Source organism: Eucalyptus grandis, chromosome 7 (assembly GCF_016545825.1).
Source record: "Eucalyptus grandis isolate ANBG69807.140 chromosome 7, ASM1654582v1, whole genome shotgun sequence".
Classification (NCBI taxonomy): Eukaryota; Viridiplantae; Streptophyta; class Magnoliopsida; order Myrtales; family Myrtaceae; genus Eucalyptus; species Eucalyptus grandis.
The window spans coordinates 47,111,117-47,130,077 of record NC_052618.1 but is presented as its reverse complement, the minus strand read 5'-3'; the positions used below and the strand labels follow the sequence as shown (position 1 = coordinate 47,130,077).

General features: G+C 39.1%; 1 pseudogene; it reads left to right on the top strand.

The window, feature by feature from the left end:
- Positions 1 to 7,539: 7,539 nt before the first annotated feature.
- Positions 7,540 to 13,418, top strand: LOC104447269 (annotated as a pseudogene).
- Positions 13,419 to 18,961: the final 5,543 nt, after the last annotated feature.

The window sequence follows — 18,961 nt, the reverse complement described above, 5'->3', positions numbered from 1 at the left end:
CTTAGCTAATGAAAACACCACTGTCAACTCCAATTGGACCAGCCCGATCTCCACTACTATTGATGATAGAAAAAGCAAAACTAATCCCGCCCCGCCCCCCACCTTCTCCCCCTTCTCATAATGGTAGTTCTCAAAGCGAGTAATGTCGGGTATATGAAAATCAATTTAACGAAGCTTGGTGCAGCACTCGGTGCTGCACAAAGAGTTGATGATTATACTCTAAAGTTATATTACTCCAGTCAATACATATCTGCAGTTATCTGTCAAACCCTTTTATTCCCATGTGGAGATAAATGAAGTTGTGAATGAAATATGGCAACATGGTAGCTGGTTTGGGAAGAACTACGAGAAGCGGGTTCCCAGCGTTTTCTGTTCCCATATTTCTGAACTACCACCAACTTGCTATCCACATGAAACCAAATATTCCCATTTAATACTCTCTCTCTAAATATTCCCATTTAATACTCTCTCTCTCTCTCTCTCTCTCTCTCTCTATGTCAGATCATTAAATAATTGTGGAGAATCGACAACGTTCCTATGGTGGCTGACTCAAAAGATTCGCAACTGTTCCTGTCTTGCCGTGCTTTTTCTCTCCCTTCACCCCCCCCCAACGCCTTTCCCACGACGACCGCGCACGAGAGATTTTTAGGTGCTTCTAAAGCAAGATGTGCCCATTTTACTCGATCAAATGACCAATTGGCAAGTGTTACGAGCTTCCCATATTAGCTCTAGGAAACCGAAGAAGTTAGATAAGAGGCTTGCCAAATGTTGATTCGTTGTTGATGACGATGAAAATGTCGTGTGTTGTAGAAGAACCTAAAAGCTTTTTCCAAAGAAATGTAGACACCAACCATGTAAAGATATGCAAAAAATCTCACTACACTAGGATATTTTTTGTGTTTGTGCTCTCAATTTTGACTCTAAAAATTTTAGGGAAGTGATGTCTAACGCCAAATCTACAAATAACAATATGCACGTGTCACGGGTTAATAGATTCTTGGCTGTGAAATAGCTTGTGCAGCGCCTGGTAAACTAAGAACATCACACCTGTCTTCATTCTAAAGATTGTTTTTAAGATTGGTGTGGCGAATCGCATTCTCATATTGGATCGTATTATGCCGTTTAGCTTGAACATCAAGTCCCTCGAGTAGACATACAAAACACCTCAGCACAAATCGACCTGCCATGGCCAATCCTGACTAGTTTATACACGGGAGGTCAACCTTACCTTTAGAACTCCTCAAAGTCATAACCGTTCTATCCTAGAACTCATAACACAAACTCCTTGATGCCACTCCTACAAACCAATTGTATCATCCCATTTGCATCACTCACTCTTCACCTCAATTCCACAAAATCGTACTCTTTAGCTTAAAAGAGTATGAGAGAATTCAGTTTGTGACATTCTGCCCCATCCAATTTCACAACGCTCAAGTTGCTGTTTTTTTTTTGTCGTTTTCATACGTTCCATGACCCTCAATGCCACCTCCTTGAGACTTCCATGAATGATAATGCTTGCCCAACCGAACAAGTCATTACACTCCATCTCGTAGCTTCCCTCAATTAGAACTATTTGTAAATCTCTAGTTGCTTGTGCTCTCCTTGACATGTGTGGCATCCATAGCCAACTGTATTGGCTTGGTAATGCCTTCTTTCATTACTAGGCTTCTCATGATCTTAGCAGACCAATGGAGGTTTCTCTCCTTGTTGGAAACGGGGTAGCCTACCTCCTCTTGATATTTGTCCATTGATCTAGGAATGTTTTCCTATTTGGTGAGCAATTTGGTTCATTCCTATTTCCTCTATTGCCATCATAGAATCTTGATAAGAGTCACACATTGTTTGAATCCTCTTAGCCTCAATGATTACTCTTTGCCCTCATAGGACTTGGGTAGATCACAAGCTTTCCCTCAGTCACTCACCTACTAGAGGTATCTTGCTTTGATACCATTTGTCACGGGCCAACATATTCTTAACCATGAAATAACCTGTGTGGTGTTTGGTGAACTGAGAACACTAGGCTAGCTTTCCTTCCAAACATTGTACCTATGAATAGTATATCAAATCACATCTTCACACTAGTTCATACCATGCCCACTTTAGTTCGATCATCTAGTTCCTCGAATGAGACATAACACTTCAACATAACAATTTGTTTTGGCATGTTATGGTCTTATCAAGAGAGCAACATTATCTTCCAACTTGTTTGTGCACGAAAGGCCAACCTCGCCGTTAGAGCTCCTTAGAGTTATAACCGTTATATCCTAGAACTCCCAAAACAAATGCTTTGATGCTACTCTTACAAATCAGTTGTATCATCCCTTCTGCATCACTTCACTTTTCACCCTAATAGTACAAAACTCCACTCTTCAGCTCACAAAGGTACAAGAGAATTTGGTCCACAACATGCATGTTTGTTTCTAGTGTGAAAGCTTGTAACCAACAGGAAAATTGTTCAAAAGTTCTAAACCTATTAAACTTTTGCCAATTTAGTCATAAATTTTTGATTTTGTTAATTGAGTAATAAACATTTTCATCTTTTGCCAATTGAATCAATCTAGTCAATTTTGGTCGGAAATTATTAACATAACTCTTTTAAAATAATATATAATGATGTATTTTTTTGAATTTTTATGCTTTTTCATTTTTAAATACTTTTTATAGTTTTTTTAAAGGGTTTTGGAGAAGGCTAGCGAGGGCCGTGATGCCCTGGCTAGATTGGCCAGCGAGGGCCTCAAGCAAGGTCGTTGACCTTGCTTGGGGCCAGGCGAGGGCTGTGCCCCTTGCCGATTCTAGGTGAGGGCTTGCACGCCCTCGCCCAAGGCTGGCAAGGGTCGGCCGGGCCTCAATTGTTGTTGGTGAGGGCTGGCCAAACCCTTGACTGCCCTAAATAAATAATAATAATAAAAAGAAGCAAATAAAAGTAAAAATAAAAATAAAAAATTATAAAAATTCAAAATATCATTAAAAAATTGCCAAGTTAGCACTAACCGTTCATATAAGTAATTTCTAATCAAAATTGGACGGATTGACTCAATTGGCGAGAATGTGAAAAATGTTTATAATTCGATTGGTAAAATTAAAAAATTTAGGATTTTGGACAATTTTCCCTATAACAAATAGACCATCCAGTGGCCTATTTTTACCACAATTAATTTTGGTTCATCTACTTGTTCGGACGATGAGTCAGAGCTATTTCTCTTCTCTTTGGCCAAATACCGAGGCCATGCGTGTGTTTACTTGGCATGTTGAATGATATCCCTCGCGCACTCAAAAAAAAAAATCTAATTTTTCTACCAAATCCTTAAAGGTGTTGATTCGCACGACAATATGGTAACCAAGCACGACTCATGAAATGAATAAGCCATATGTCTCGTAGAGTACGTGCCTTCTAGAAACCTAGCAAAGGCCATTAATACTTGGCCAAAGTGTTTCAACTGGGTCAGAACTATAGAACGTAAACAAGGAAAACAAGTGAACATGTTAGAGATGACTCCGATTTCTTTTAGGGTAAGCATTCTCTTCATAGAAGCTCCCAAACTAACTTTTTCAGGATATCTTAGTTTATATATTCCTATTGGAAAAAATATCTCAACCACTCATAGAACTTTAGGTAAAGATAAATTGAAAAGTTTTGGCCCCACAAATGAAACGAATTTTTTTGAACTGAATCATTTAAGGTCTTTAGGGTCAATCAGACCAATCATAGACCATGAAAATGATGGTCCGATTCAGATAGCATTTTTTTTGGGTGCGCCCTCGTAGCTAAGCAATCCACCCCCTTTGTGTTCCATTTTCTCTAGATCTTTTAATTACATTATCATCCCATCATATTATAATTTGTGTGGCCAAAAGCGTCTTGATTTGACCCCACATATCTAAGTGACCCTGGTGTACGTTGATTCAAGAGGAGTATATTGGTCAGCGTTACTTTTTCAGTCGTTCTACTTACTTCCAGACCTCTCCTAAGACCCAGAGAGACACTTGGAGTGTCAAAAGCCCACCGGATAGATTATGTTTGGGAGCACCAGCAGAAGCGGAAATCTAATACCTTGGTCTGGAGAGATTATCAAGAGAGTCTGTGCTCGAATTTATCAACATATCTAATTAAACCCGCTGTCACCGAAACACTTAAAATTCATGGATTATGGACTGGTTAATATACATTAATGGCTCTACTTTCCACCATATCCTCAATGGATGCATATACCTCAAAAAGATCTTTCCTTGAGTGTGACCCTACTGTTTAGCCCACTGCCTTTCAATGTAGACATCCTTCCGCACCAACATTGTCTCAAACCCCAACATTGTCTCAAACCGAATCTTTATTTTAGCTTGGCCACGTTTAGAGAGGAACAACATCTTCCCAAAGTTTATACCTCAATAGCCTTGGCCTAGCTTGGTCCAGCAGGGAGCCAAGGGACCCATCCATCACTTTGATTAAGGAGCCACACTTGGGATTATCTTACTTGAGATAATCACAAAATGCTGATTCACATTTTTGGGCCCAGCAAAGCCAAACCATTGGCTTTCGTACCACATGTTGGGTTAATGTAGAAAAACTTCGATATTTATGCGAAAAGATGTCTAAGAGGGAGCTCAAATTTAAACATGTCAATATATCTAATTGGATTTGCTTTTACTCAAAAGTTTGGACATTTTCAAATGTCTTGACGTTTTCTTCCGCTTTGATATCTAGGAAAATCTATCATCTCCCACAATGCTAAATCTAAGCCTTGTGTCTCAAGTGGCTCCTATGTCTTAATGCGCTAGAAGCTAAAAATATTTTCTCTAGTGAATTTCTTCAACTCAAATCTAGCAGAAGCCAAAGCAATAATTGACGATAGATAAAATCTCCAACAAAATCAATCAACAGTAGGCCAATACTTTGATATAGTACTTAGATTTAAGTTAGGGGTTAATTTTCCCCTTAAGGCACGGGCCCTCGCTATGGCCCCACATGCTGCGGGAGTCGGCTTTGATATCATTTATAAGGATCGGGCCTCATTGTGTAATATTGTCCGCTTTAACACCGAGTCCTTATGGCTTTAAAACGAGTTATACGAGGTTAGAGGGACCCAAACCTTATAAACTACCTCATGACTCCCCCCTAAGTGATGTGGGACAGGAGAAATGCCCTTAGTTTCACCTGCGTACTGCCGAGGCGATCTTAGTCCATCTCTCCATACTGCCCCGGGTCTGGACCATCACACTTTTAAATCAATTTACCCAACCCTCGATGCATCCTTCTATTTCTAAATGCTTTTATGTTGAACCGGGAGATCTAGCCATAACCTGAGAGATTCATGGGAAAAAAGTGCTAGTTGGAGCAATTGAAAGCATCTTTATATTCTTCCTTTTTCCCCTAAGACTATACTTAGCTTCTTCTCCCATTCGCATGCGATGCTGGTTAGGCACGCTGTCATGCTTAACCAATGTTGCCCCTTCCGCACGAGAGCTTGTTGCCAAAAATGAAAAATAAAGAGAGTGCACGAAGACTTCTTGGTTGAGAATAGATATAATAAGAACGTGAACGAAGTGGATTTTCAGTCTAGCCAGCATGAGGACACTGAGAAATACATAAGGGCAAAATCGCTTTTCAGTTTTTTCATTCTTAGGGATTGACCTGCCCAAGTCCGATGATTTCTGTAAAGAAAACTAATATTTCCTTAAATCACCAAAGGGCCTAAGCAAAGGGTTTTAGTCTTGATATCTCAATAAGAATTTCTTTTTGATTTTGGTGATAATTTGACTTATATTTTCACGTAAAAAATAAAAACAATTGGTTGAATTATGACACTCCCTATTTTCTTTTTCCTTTTTTTTGGGTGCATTATTGTGTTCTTTATCTCATGTTCGATATGGTTACGTTCGGATGTTATGTTTTTCTGTGTAAAGCGCGATTTTCTTGCCGGAGGAAGTGCTAAGAAATATTCCAGATAGGACCTGTCTTTTATTACCTTGCTATTGCTATTATTATTATTCTTATTCTTGCTTTTATTGTTAAATGGAAAGCAATGTAATCCAGTTCAAAGTTCCAAAGAGTTCGTGACCGATTATGATTCCTAGCATAAGATTCTTCATTATTGTGCTGCAAGAAAATGCTTCAAAACCAATTTGTGGAGACACCTCTATCAGAAGAGAGTATCCTAATCAATGAGCGAAAAGATTCTCATCCTGTCTCCTATGAAGTGAGACTGACTGCAACTTCGAGTGCGTTTTTGAATGGATACCTCTTAATAAAAAAAATAATTATATTTCATGCAAGTCATTTTTAAGAAAAATTATAAGTTTTCATTTATTTGGTAATTTAGGAAAAGTGATTTTCTTTTTATTAGAAGAGGAAGGGGAACCTGTTTTCTCCTAATTTAATATTATTGTTTTTACCTGGATAATGTTTTCATATATCAATTAGTTTTCTGTTATTCAAACACTAAAAGTCAGAAAATAATATCTCGGAAGTAGTTTTTCTTCAAATAACAGGACCATTCTTCTCTCTCTGTGTTATCATCCTAACATGTATATGTCGGTGATTCGACTCAAGCATAGACTTGTCCTACTAATTCTAGTGGAACATCCTATATATATTTGGAGCATATTTGTCACGATAATATTAGACCATAGCCACCTAGGGTCTGTAATTGAAGTATATGCTTTGCCTTTGCACCTTTCGTGCAGACTATGATCCCTTCACTGGTAAATGCCTCCTGGAAGCGATTCGGATTCTTTCTTCTTATTTGTTTAATGAAGAATACGATAATCTTCCGGAGAGTTCTGAGAGAATTTTGTGATTGGATTGAAAGCCACTTCAATTTAACTGAGTTGAACTTATACCACATGTCAGGGTGTTATTTAAAGTCAGATCGAATTGTTGGCAATGATCTTGATATGTATGGTTTCTGAAGACGTATGCAAGGAATCGATTCTTGTCCGGAAGTCGAATCAATTCGACATAACGAACAAGTGCTGCAACCGTGCTCAAGTAATTAAGTAACTAATGTATTGTGGATATTTTGTTGCAGCTAGATAAGGAAAGATTAGTAGTTGCAGGGTAATGTTTTCTATTGATACGTGCAATCAACGATTTATAAATCTAACGATTATTTCTTTATTAAGGGCACTAATGATTAACAAGACCCGCTTCGCAATATGTGGCACTTAACATTATTTGCTAATAAATAGAGAACATGATATCAGCGCTCAATATCAAGGTGAGATAAATTCACTACAAGAGTTCTAGAACTCAAGTAACAAATACAATTAAATCTTAAAACTTTTTAGAAAAATTATTAAGCTATTTAAAAATGTTTTATCAATATGAACTTCATCGATTAATTGTATTGGATGGAAATCCTATATACATAGCCAGGCTACGCAGGCCATTTCATGCATGATTTCCATCATAGACTAACCAAATTATCTGATTCATTTTATAACCCTAATGGAGGTACAAGAATTGTGGAATCTCAAACTGCAAAATTTTTGGAATTTGATGTAGCTGAAAAAGATAGTTGCTCACACGCTATCGAAGATAATAGTATGGTGGGGATTACTGGATCCCTGTCTCATCCTGTGCAGACAATTATGGAGCCTCTTGCGCCACAAATTGAGCCTGTTGTGGCGCATGATCCTGTTGTTGAGACAGTTCCCGATGAAATTCCTCAAGCCCCTCAAATTCAGAATAAGGTTGAAGTAGCTCCACTCAGAAGATCAACTAGGGAAAGACGTTCAGCTATACCGCTAGACTATCTAGTCTACCTAGGAGAGCATGATTATGATATAGGCTGTGCTGTTGATCCCATGACTTATACTGATGCCATCTTATGTCCTCAATCAGATTTGTGGTTAGATGCGATGAAAGATGAGATGCAATCTATGAAACATAATGGTGTTTGGGAGCTTGTTGAATTGCCAAGGTTGTAAACCTATTGGTTGCAAATGGGTATTCAAGACTAAAAGGGATTCCAAAGGAAAGATTGAAAAGTTTAAAGCCGACTGGTAGCTAAGGGTTTCACTCAAAGAGAATGAATAGATTATGAAGCAACATTTTCTCCAGTTTCTTCTAAAGATTCCTTTAGAGTGATCTTGACGTTGGTAGCTTATTACGATATGGAGTTACACCAAATGGATGTTAATACTGCTTTTCTAAATGGAGACCTTGATGAGGAGGTTTATATGGTGCAGCTTGAAGGTTTTGTAGCAGATGACTCAGGTTAGCTTGTTTGTAGATTGAAAAAGTCTATTTATGGCCTTAAGCAAGCTTCTAGACAGTGGTATTTCAAGTTTCATAGTGTTGTTACTTCATTTGGATTTATTGAGAACAAAGTAGATCAGTGCATATACACCAAGGTCAGTGGGAGGAAATATATATTTCTCATACTTTATGTAGATGATATCTTGCTTGCTAGTAGTGACATTGGTTTACTGCATGAGACAAAGCAGATGTTATCGAAAATTTTTGACATGAAAGACCTTGGTGAGGCGTCTTTTGTTCTTGGCATTGAGATCCATAGGGATCGATCATGCCGTTCATTGGGTTTATCTCAGAGGGCGTATATTGATCGTGTTTTAGAAAGATTCAATATGCAGGATTGCAAACCAGGAATTGCTTCTGTTGTTAAGGGTGATAAATTGAGTCTTTCACAATGCCCTAATTCAAATTTTGAGAAAGCTCAAATGAAGGATGTAACTTATGCTAGTGTGCTTGGAAGCATCATGTATACTCAAGTTTGCACTAGGCCGATATTGCTTTTGCAAATGGGCTTCTAGGCGATATCGGTCAAATCCAGGACACGATCACTGGGTTGCTGCCAAGAAGGTTTTAAGGTACTTAAAGAGAACAAAAGATTATATGCTGATGTATAGACATGTTCCAGACTTGCAACTAGCAGGCTATTCAGATGCAGATTTTGCGGGTTGTCAAGATGATAAGAAATCAACGACAGGATACATATTTATGTTGGCAGGAGGTGCAGTATCATGGAAGAGCGAGAAACAGAAATCTATATGTTCTTCAACCATGCAAGCAGAGTTTGTAGCATGTTTTTCAGCGCTACTCAAGCTATTTGACTCCGGAACCTCATTAGGGAGTTATCAGTTTATGATTTTGTGGATAGGCCTATACAGCTACATTGTGACAATAACTCTGCAGTGTTGTTTATTAATAACAATAGAAGTCTCAAAGGGTCTAAACACATGGAGGTCAAGTTTTTGACCATAAAGGAATCAGTGCAGAATGGTGACATTGCAGTAGATTATATTCCTACAGATGATATGATTGCAGATCCACTAACTAAAGGCCTACGCCCGTGTGTTTTTGATCGACATGTCATTAGTATGGGCCTAGGAGCATCTTGGGATGCCGTTATTTAGTGGGAGCTGTGTTTCATTTTTCCTTGAATAAAGTTTACATCTATTTTGTTACAATTTAGTAACACTTTGATATATATATATATATATATATATGTGTGTGTGTGTGTGTGTGTGTGTGTGTGTGTGTGTGTGTGTGTGTCAACTTTTGCATTCAATAAAATATTTTTTTGAATTGATTATTATTATGTTGAATATATATTGTTAAAAGTCTCAAGGTATTACTTAAACCTTGAGTGGAGGCTAGGGGCATCCGGTTATTAGCCTTGTGCATATGTCTTGTGATACATAAAGAAAGGTTAACCATAAGGACAAGACATATGTAGGTTCATTAGAACCATAAAGCATTCTCTAGTGGCACAAGTTTTAGTGACACCTAAGGTAAGAGAATGGTGACCGACAAATGGGATCTCTCTTTGAGAGATGTTATCCATTTGACACACTACCATATTGAATCCATATCAATAAAGTTGAGAGCACTCGTGACCATGGAAGGCTCTATGTGTATACATGCAGTTACCACCATGATTCGGTGTTTAAGACTTTATGGAATAGAATTGACTATTAAGAATTATCTCTGGACCAATGTGCGCACATACAGTACGATTTCAATTAATATGGTCCAAGTGGGAGAATGTAAGAGTTTTTCTAATTATGGACTATATTAATTGATATTGTAATTTACCGTTTAACGTTTACCGTTTTACGGGGTTTGGTCTAAGGTGAGATAGAAGGTTTCTTAATTAGTCTAATATGGGCTGGCTAGTGTGGGCCGAGTTGAGCTTGGCCCGTAATGAGAGGGACTGGCTAGAAACTCTATAAATAGTGCTCAAGTCTCTCCTTTAACCCTAATTCTCACATTATCCTCACCTAAGGGGCGTTTACCTAACGCTACACGTGAGGGGGCCGCTTCATTGAGCCAGTGATACGGGGGGCAATAGAGGAGAAGGACTTGCGCGTGGAACATTGTGTTTCCGCTTCCGCTTCAAGAACAATGGATCCCAAATTAGGTGCGTTAATCTTTCTACTCGATCATGCATGTTTTTGTTCTAGTTATGGAGATCTTGGGGTTACGCAATTTGCGTCCAACAAAAATTTCTTCTGATTTTCCATAAGCAAATAAAAGATGGAAAAAAGCCCATATTTCTTGGAGTAAAGGCGTTGATTGTAATTGACTCATTCGAATTGATGATTTCATCAATCTCATTTGACTGCCTCTCCTAACATCCACCAGATGCAAATCTCACAAGCGTGCGCATAAGCATGGAGTTTTTCTTGGTATGCCATGACCGATAACAATGAAAAAAGAATGTCAACAGAGAGAAATGATTTCCTCTAAACAATTACAGCTGTAAATATACATGGCGAAATTCCTCTCTTCACGAGTCAATCGTAGAAATGAAGTTCATTTCACCTTCTCTGTCACGGGATGAACACCCGAAGATAAGCAGAACAAAAAGAAGAACAGAGTCTTTTTTCCCCCAGAAATTCTATTAATTCCTCAAGGTAGATCACATTAAGGGTCATTAGGTGAATACAGTTCAAGAGCATGCCAATCACACGAGGAATATGTAATAGACAAACTACAAAGAGGTAAAATAAACCAACTGCAGATCTAACCAAGAAGCTCTGTTAAAAAAAACCAAAAATCATTTAATACCGGTGCCTTAACAATACGAATACGGCAACCAATCAAAGAATAAGAACAAGAACATGTTTACATGTAGACCTACTGAAAAAATGAAGCAAGAAGAAAAGACGTGGAAGCAAGCCTCCAAGATGTAACGAAGCGAACCACCGGTGAGAAACATGTTGATATGTCTTTTTGCCACTGTTGGAATCCGATGCGTCTCCAAATGTTGTAGAAAGGAGGAGATGGTCCATCAACTCAATCAAATGGAGGGCATTTCTTAAAAAAGATCGTTAATGACCTCTTTAAATTGGAAAAAAAAAAGATGCAGATATTTACAAAAGAGAACAAAGACTAAATGAGTAAGTTTGAATAGGTGTGATCTATTTCAAGATGGGCAGTTCTCGCTCTGGAACTGAAATGGCCCACTAAAACCAGTTCCAATTAAAACTAGGAATTGGCTGTTAGTTCCATAGACCCAGCTAGGAATCAGAACGTTGGTTCAATCCAGTTTTCGGGTGGGTCCATGGCTAGAGGCGACTGAAAGTGAGAGCAACAAAGGGAGCAACAACACTAGAGGCAATCTAGAGCAAGAGTGAGAGACAGAGAGAGGGATTGATGAGGCTAGAGGCCACCGAGAGAGAGATAGGGAGGCGAGGCCGTGAGATAAGTGAGATGAGAAATGGGGAGAAAGCTGGGACTCTGATTTGAAAGGTTAGAACTTAAAAAATTATTATATATGTATATATCAATTCAAGTGAGTGGGAGGGTGGTTCCACAGCTAAAATCGAGAAACGGATTAGTACTCACTGATTTCAGTAAATTAGAACTAGAACCGGATCGATTCCTGTAGGAATTGCCGATTCTAGACAGTCCCCTAGTTTTTTTAACACATCCCTAAGTAAAAATGTATATATAATGGTTATTTGATTTTCAACAATTTTTTTATCATTCTTTTTGAATGACTAATTTTCTAATATGTTAACTGGGATTATATTTCCAGTTTGTCCCACTCTACTCTGAGATGCCCCCTTACAAATACAGAGGTGCTCTCAACATTGGGTTCCAGTTATCCAACACGGTTAGAATCCTGGTTGCTAATGTCCTCAACTACTTCGCGAAGATCAAGGGCGGTTGGGGGTGGTGCCTGAGCCTCGGCCACTCGTGGCCCCCGCCCTCATTGTCACCATCAGGTCCTTCGTCCTCCCAGATACCCCAAACTTGATGATTGAGCAGGGCAAGCGCGAAGCAGCCAAGGCGGAGCTGAAGCGTATCGGCGGCGTTGAGAACGTCAATGGGGAGTTCGACGACCCGATAACGGCGAGTGAGGAGTGGAAGCGAGTGGAGCACCCTTGGATGAACCTCTTGCAGAGGTAGTACAGGCCTCACCTCAGCGTGGCGATACTGATTCCCTTCTTCCAGCAGCTCACCGGCCGATCAACGTGATCATGTTCTATGCCCGTCTTGTTCAACACCCTGGGGTTCACGAACAACACCTCACTCATGTCCGCCGTGATCACGGGGCTCATCAATGGCGGCGCCACGTGGGTCTCAATCTACGCGGTTGATAAAGCGGGTAGGAAAAACCGTTTCTAGAGGGTGGAGCTCAAAGGCTGATCTGCCAGGTACTTGATCTTATGACTTTTGCTACGACCAGATTATTTTGCAATCACTTTGTTTAGTGCATCAGACATATGGTTAAATGTCATAACAAGCAATTTTTTAGTAGTCACTCAATTCCTAGACATTATTAAGTAATCCTATCACATATACTTAAATGAATTTTAATTATTAGATACGATGAGAACATCGTTTCCAATGGTTCATTCATATTCAAAATTATTTATATATTCTATTCATGTTTATAATTTCTTTTGTTTATTTGACACTATATTCGGTCCTTATCATCATGATACATCCCTGAAAATTGAGCATATAGATGCGCAATTATACTATTCATGTTCAGATTGTTGTAGCATCGGCGATTGGTGCGAAATTCGGAGTGGACGGGAATCCAGGCGAGTTGCTCAAGTGGTACGCGGGCATCGTGGTGGCCTTCATCTGCACCTACGTGGCCGCGTTCGCCTGGTCATGGGAGCCGCTCGGGTGGCTCGTGCTGAGCGAGATCTTCCCCCTGGAGATCCGGTCGGCCGCCCAGAGCATCTCGGTCAACATGGTCTTCACGTTCATGGTGGCTCGGGTCTTCCTCAACATGCTCTGCCAATTGAAGTTCGGGCTGTTCCTGTTCTTCGCCTTCTTCGTGCTTGCCATGTCCATATTCAACTGCTCCTTGCCCAAGACGAAAGACATCCCGATCGAAGAGATGGGCATGATGTGGAAGAAGCACTGGTACTGGTCTAGATTCGTTAGTGACAAGAATGTTACTGAAGGAGGGATCGAGATGGGTTACGGCAGATAGAACTCGAAACTTATTCTGTCGTTTCTAAAGGAGGGATCGGGATTGAGATGAGCAACCATAGGAGGGAACCCGCAATATGTGTGAGTGAAGAATTTTGCAAGATATGGACAATATTTTCCTTTGTTTCCAGTTTGTCGTGGCGAATTATTTTTCTGTGTTTAATTCATCACAACAAATTAGTGAAGTTGCAATAGCGATACGGTTCGTCACTTAACCAAACAAAATTGATTTACTATGATTGATGAACAAATTGCAATTTTCAAACTTGCATCTAATAGTTTTTATAAGTATTGAATGAGCTCATATAGTCCTTGATTTGACCCTATGTAAGGAGATCTTGTGCCATTGCAAACGTTTTCTACAGATTTCTCACTACTTGTGCTTGTCATTTGGTACAAGTTCTATCGATAAATCGAATCGATTTGCTATTACACAACTGAAAAAAAAAAAAAAGGTTTATGGAGCTAATCTTCAAAGCTCATCAGAATCTAGACACAAGTTTAAATAGGTCTTCAACTTATTTTGACACCTTTACTGTTTACATAGGACGAGTTCAACCGAAGTTGACCTCATTCGATGGTAGAGATTTCACAAATACCACACGAATCAAGTTTATGCCATAAGTTTTGGGAATCAATAGGGGTCAGGCCATGCATGATTGCATCACCATGGAGCCAAAATACTTTTGCCAGCTTCAAGTTCTTTTAGGAAATATACTGGGATATCGGCAGAGAATGCAATTTATATCTTTATGGCTTCTCATTTAGCCTCCCGATGATCGCAGCATTCAACCACATTCAAACTTTCTCGGCTCTTTGCACTCAAGCTAGACTTAGCAATTCGCCTCAAGCATTCCTCTTGGTAACTCTTCTTCAGAATGCTTCGGGCTTGCCTAATCTTGTTGGAAATAAGAGTGGATATAATGCAGGTAATTTGTGGTTTAACTTAGGTTGTGACTGAAAATGCAATGAAATTCGGCTAAGAATGACTTGCTGCATTCTCAGAATATTCCTTCCGTTGATGACCTTCAGAGGCAAGTCAGACAAACAGCAAAACATAGATCTGAAGGCTGTGTTGAGTTGAAGTAACTTCTAGAATTCACCGGCAACATTGCATTGCTTCGGGTGTCTCTTGATGATTTAAGTTGGAAGTCTGTTGCTAGGTCAGTATCAAGCAAGTCTTTTTTTTTTCAGGAAAAGGTGACCGGCTCCGCACCACCCACGACTAACGATCCAAGATTGGTGAGCATGTTGCCAAAGCCTCATCAAGATGTTGGCAACTAGAAAGTCTCTCCATATGAGATATACCATAGCTAGGCAATGCAACGAGAGTTGTTCGGAGAACCAAGCAATAAAGTCGTTAGTTGGGGTATTAGTATGAATTGTTGTACGTTGGCTAAACCCATTGGTTGCAGTAACGTGGGCTTCTTGTCGGCATTAGCGTGAATTCTTGTCTTTTGTCTGATGGCTGAGCCCATTTGCTTGTGATGATTGCATAACCTATCCAGAAAAGAGGAAAAAGTACTAGCACATGATATTATGTTTACCATTTGATGGCATTGGGTCGAATCGATCAAGAATTTTCTCTATGTTTTTCCTAAACAGAACATACAGCCTCTCCCTATAGATGTTTTTTTTTTTTTTTTTTTTTTTTTTTGGTGACTTAAGGAAGTCCGCACGGCCGGCAGTCGGAGGTAAACCACTGGGGGCGACACGTGTTAGCGGCCGGCAGCCGGAGGTAAACCATTGGGGGCGACACGTGTTAGCCACTACACACGTGTCACCGGGTAAGTCGCCAAAAGACTCAAAGCTAGCCTTCCTGCAACTTACGTTGCAAGAGCTTCAAACACTAGACCTCCTCGATGGAAGTCTAGCGCCTACCTAGCTGAGCCACCACGGTAGGTGGTCTTCTCTGTAGATGTTTCATATTGTTTGCTATCAAAAATTTGTTACCTTAACCCTCAAGATGAGTCACTCATGGCCATTCTTGTAGATGTTTCATATCGTTTGCTATAAAAAATTTGTTACCTTAACCCTCAAGATGAGAGTCACTCATGGCCATTCTACATAGCATATCCCAAGATGGGGCGTCAAGTCAAGCAAGCATAACAAAGAATATAATCCATCCGTCCTTGTTCTTGAAGCTATCCCTCGCATCACCGACAAAACTATCTCGCTAGCTGTATGGCTGCCCGAGCTGCCATGTCTAGGTCGTCGGAACACTATCCTCCTTTATCGGTGGGATAGACCATTGTCGTGTGATACGAGTTTGATTAATGGAATGAACCATTGACATGAAATACAACGAGTTCAATTATTGAATTGAACTAGTGATACTGTTTTGATATTATGGACAAACAGGAAATTATGCTATTGATATAGCCAGTTTGAAATATTACATAATTCATTTTATTCTTCCAATTTGTTATATGTTGGATTGACATAAATGAGTCATGTCATTGAGTTCTAAATATGTAAAGTGGAGGCTCGATTTGCTTATAAGATATGTACTATTCACTAAGCTTTGGTTGCTCACTTCTCTTTCCCAATCTTTTTAGGTTTCTTACTTAGTGGCCATTAGAGTGAGAGCATTGGGCTTTTAGAGTTGGAATGTGGTGGTTCGAGGTTATGCCTTTCGAGTGTAAGGACGGCTGTGTCATCTCCATCCCTTTAGGATTCGGGGTGTGACCCTAATATTGTCACTTTAGGCTCTTATTTAAAATAATATTCACTTTAGAACCTTATTTTAGAAACTGAAGGGACTTCAAGCCCTCATTTAAAATAGGATCAACTTCAAGTCCTTAATTGAGAAGATAAATGTACTTCATACCCTTATTTTAGAAACTTTTAGCGAACTTTTTTTTTTTCCTCTTTTTTTTTTCCCTTCCTTGTTCCTCCTTCCTCTAGCCGGTAGTAGTGAGCACTGGCGAGGCTCATCCCCACTGGCCACTATCGTGGGTGAGCCTCACTTAGTGATGGTGAGGCCCTGTTAGATTTGGCGAGGCCATAACTTGCTCATGGTTGGCGAGGCTTGCTCATGCTAGAGACTGCATGAGGTCACACCCTTCAACCCCACGAGCTTTGGTGAGGCACGACCTCATCAGATTTGGTGAGGTAAGGCATCATTCATGGCTAGTGAGGCTTGACTCTCACTAGATTGGCAAGTGCGAGTGTCGCCTAGCCATTGGCAACCTTGGCCAGAGGTTGCATAGTGGCAACCGGCTAAAGGAAGGAGGATGAAGTGAAGAAAAAAAGAAAGAAAAAAAAAGAAAAAATTAATAAAAATAAGATAAAAACAAAATATTATATGTTAGCATCCACTAAACAGTTAGCCAAAATTAGGTGAATGGACTAAATTGACACAATTGTAAAAAGTTTAGGATTAAGTTAATAAAAAATAAAAAAAAAAAGGTTTATGACTGAATTGGAAAAATTACAATAGGTTTAAAATTGTTTTTGTAATTTTTCTGGAATTTTCCCAACCCGAGTGGATAAGCTCTAGGCCTGCAATTGAAGAGAAAAGCTGCAACGGTGGCCAATATTCCTCTGCCCATTTAATTTCCAACCTATTTTCTTTTTCTCCCTTTTTTTCCTTTCTTATTATGGAATATCAAATGGCAAGTGAATTACCAAAAAAGTTCTAATCGTGTTGAACTTTGTGCTAATAATCTACACCTTTCAATTTGGCCAATTAAATCCTAACTCTTTTTTTTTACCAAAAATATAAAAACCTAACACCTTTAATGATTTGCCAAAGTATGGATGTTGACCATCCTACGTGGTATGACCGATGCCGACGTGGCTAATTATATAATTTTTAAATAATTTATCTAATTTTTTCTACTTCTTTTCCCTTTTTGTGTTAGTCGCCGACCATCGGTGGTGAGAGTTGACCTCACTTGGCGAGGTTCGGCCTCAACAAATTTTGCAAGACTGGTCCATGCCCAAGAGAGGCCTAATGAGGGTTGGCTTGGCCAAATCTGGCGAAGGGGTCCTCAGCGGCTCTCACCCTCCCCCTTACCAGCACTTGCTCTCACCCATGCCAAGCTCGAAAGGGAAGGGAACAAAATGAAAAAAAAAAAAAAAAAAAAGGAAAATAAAATTTTAAAATATTATTGATAAATCATAAAAAATTATTCATGTCGGTGCTAATCGTGTCACCTAGGATGTCCAGCGTCCAGCTTCAATGATTTCTTACCAAAATTAGCCGGATAGACCGCATTGGCAAATTATCTAACGGTTTAAAACTTGGTCAAATTAAAATTTTAGTACTAAATTGATAAAAGTTCAATAAATTTAAGAATTTATTGGTAATATTCGCTCAGACTGTGCCATGGACGCAAAGCCAAAGCGTCGCAACTCGCAAGCTTGGGAGAGAGGTAATTGCTTGGGATTATGACTGGGTCAATGTAAGCTCCTCGGACTAGTTAAATTCTAGTTGGTTCACGCCAAAACGGGGGTTCTCGAGAAATTCCTTAATTATTGTCCAACTGGAACAATTTCCATTAAAAATGTCATCTCATCCTCAAATCTTGTTTCCGCATTCTCTTATGAGATATATATATATATATATATATATATATATATATATATATTTTTTTTTTTTTTTTCTTTCTCAATTTTGTTATTATTTTGGATCTTCTCCGGTTCAGATAAAGTCATTCACATAATTACATGGCGGAAGAAATTGTATATGTCAAGAAAATCAGCCTGAAGCATTTTTCTATAGTGAAATTCATTAGATAAAGTAAGATTGGGTTATTGATTACTCGTCATTTTCTTTTATTTGAATGAGCTGGTCAAATTGGAGATTAATTAACTTTGTTTTGTGCTTGCTTTTCTTCATCTTCATGCAAGGAATACGAATTTCATTTTCCAACAAAAGGAGCAAGGCAAGAATAAAGAATAAACAGGAAGAAACCCAAGGAAATGCATTTGGAAGTGCATTGGCTACAATAAAACTTCTCGGGATTGTCTATTTCTAGCATCAAGATAAGAATAATTCGGGGGAGAGAACCCGGATTTCATTTTCCAACAAAAGGAGCAAGGCAAGAATAAAGAGAGAAAAGGAAGAAACCAAAGGAAAATGCACTCAGATTGGGTACAGTAAAACTTCTAAAGCTTGTCTATTTCTGACACCAAGATAAGAATAATGCAGAAGAGAGAATTATGTAAATTTTATATAATACTATATTATCATGTAGAGTGAGTGGCATTATTTATAAGCATTATGAAATGACTATATTAGATAATAATATTTAATGATATCAATTATAATTAATCAAAAATATGGGAAGATATTTTTATAATCTGAAAAGATATGCAGAATCGAGAGTTATGGAAAATCTCCTATCTATATAACATCCTCAAATTCCAAGTGACGCAAAAGCAGTCACTTGTGGATTGGAGAAAAGATCTTAAAAAAACACTCGGTTCAATGATGCTTGTTGAGGCCGACCAAGCTCGGGCGTCTAGTCCATCGAGTAAGGCAACAGTTCTCTTTAGGCACAACAACCGGTTTCGGCCTGCCATGGCCTCGTCGAG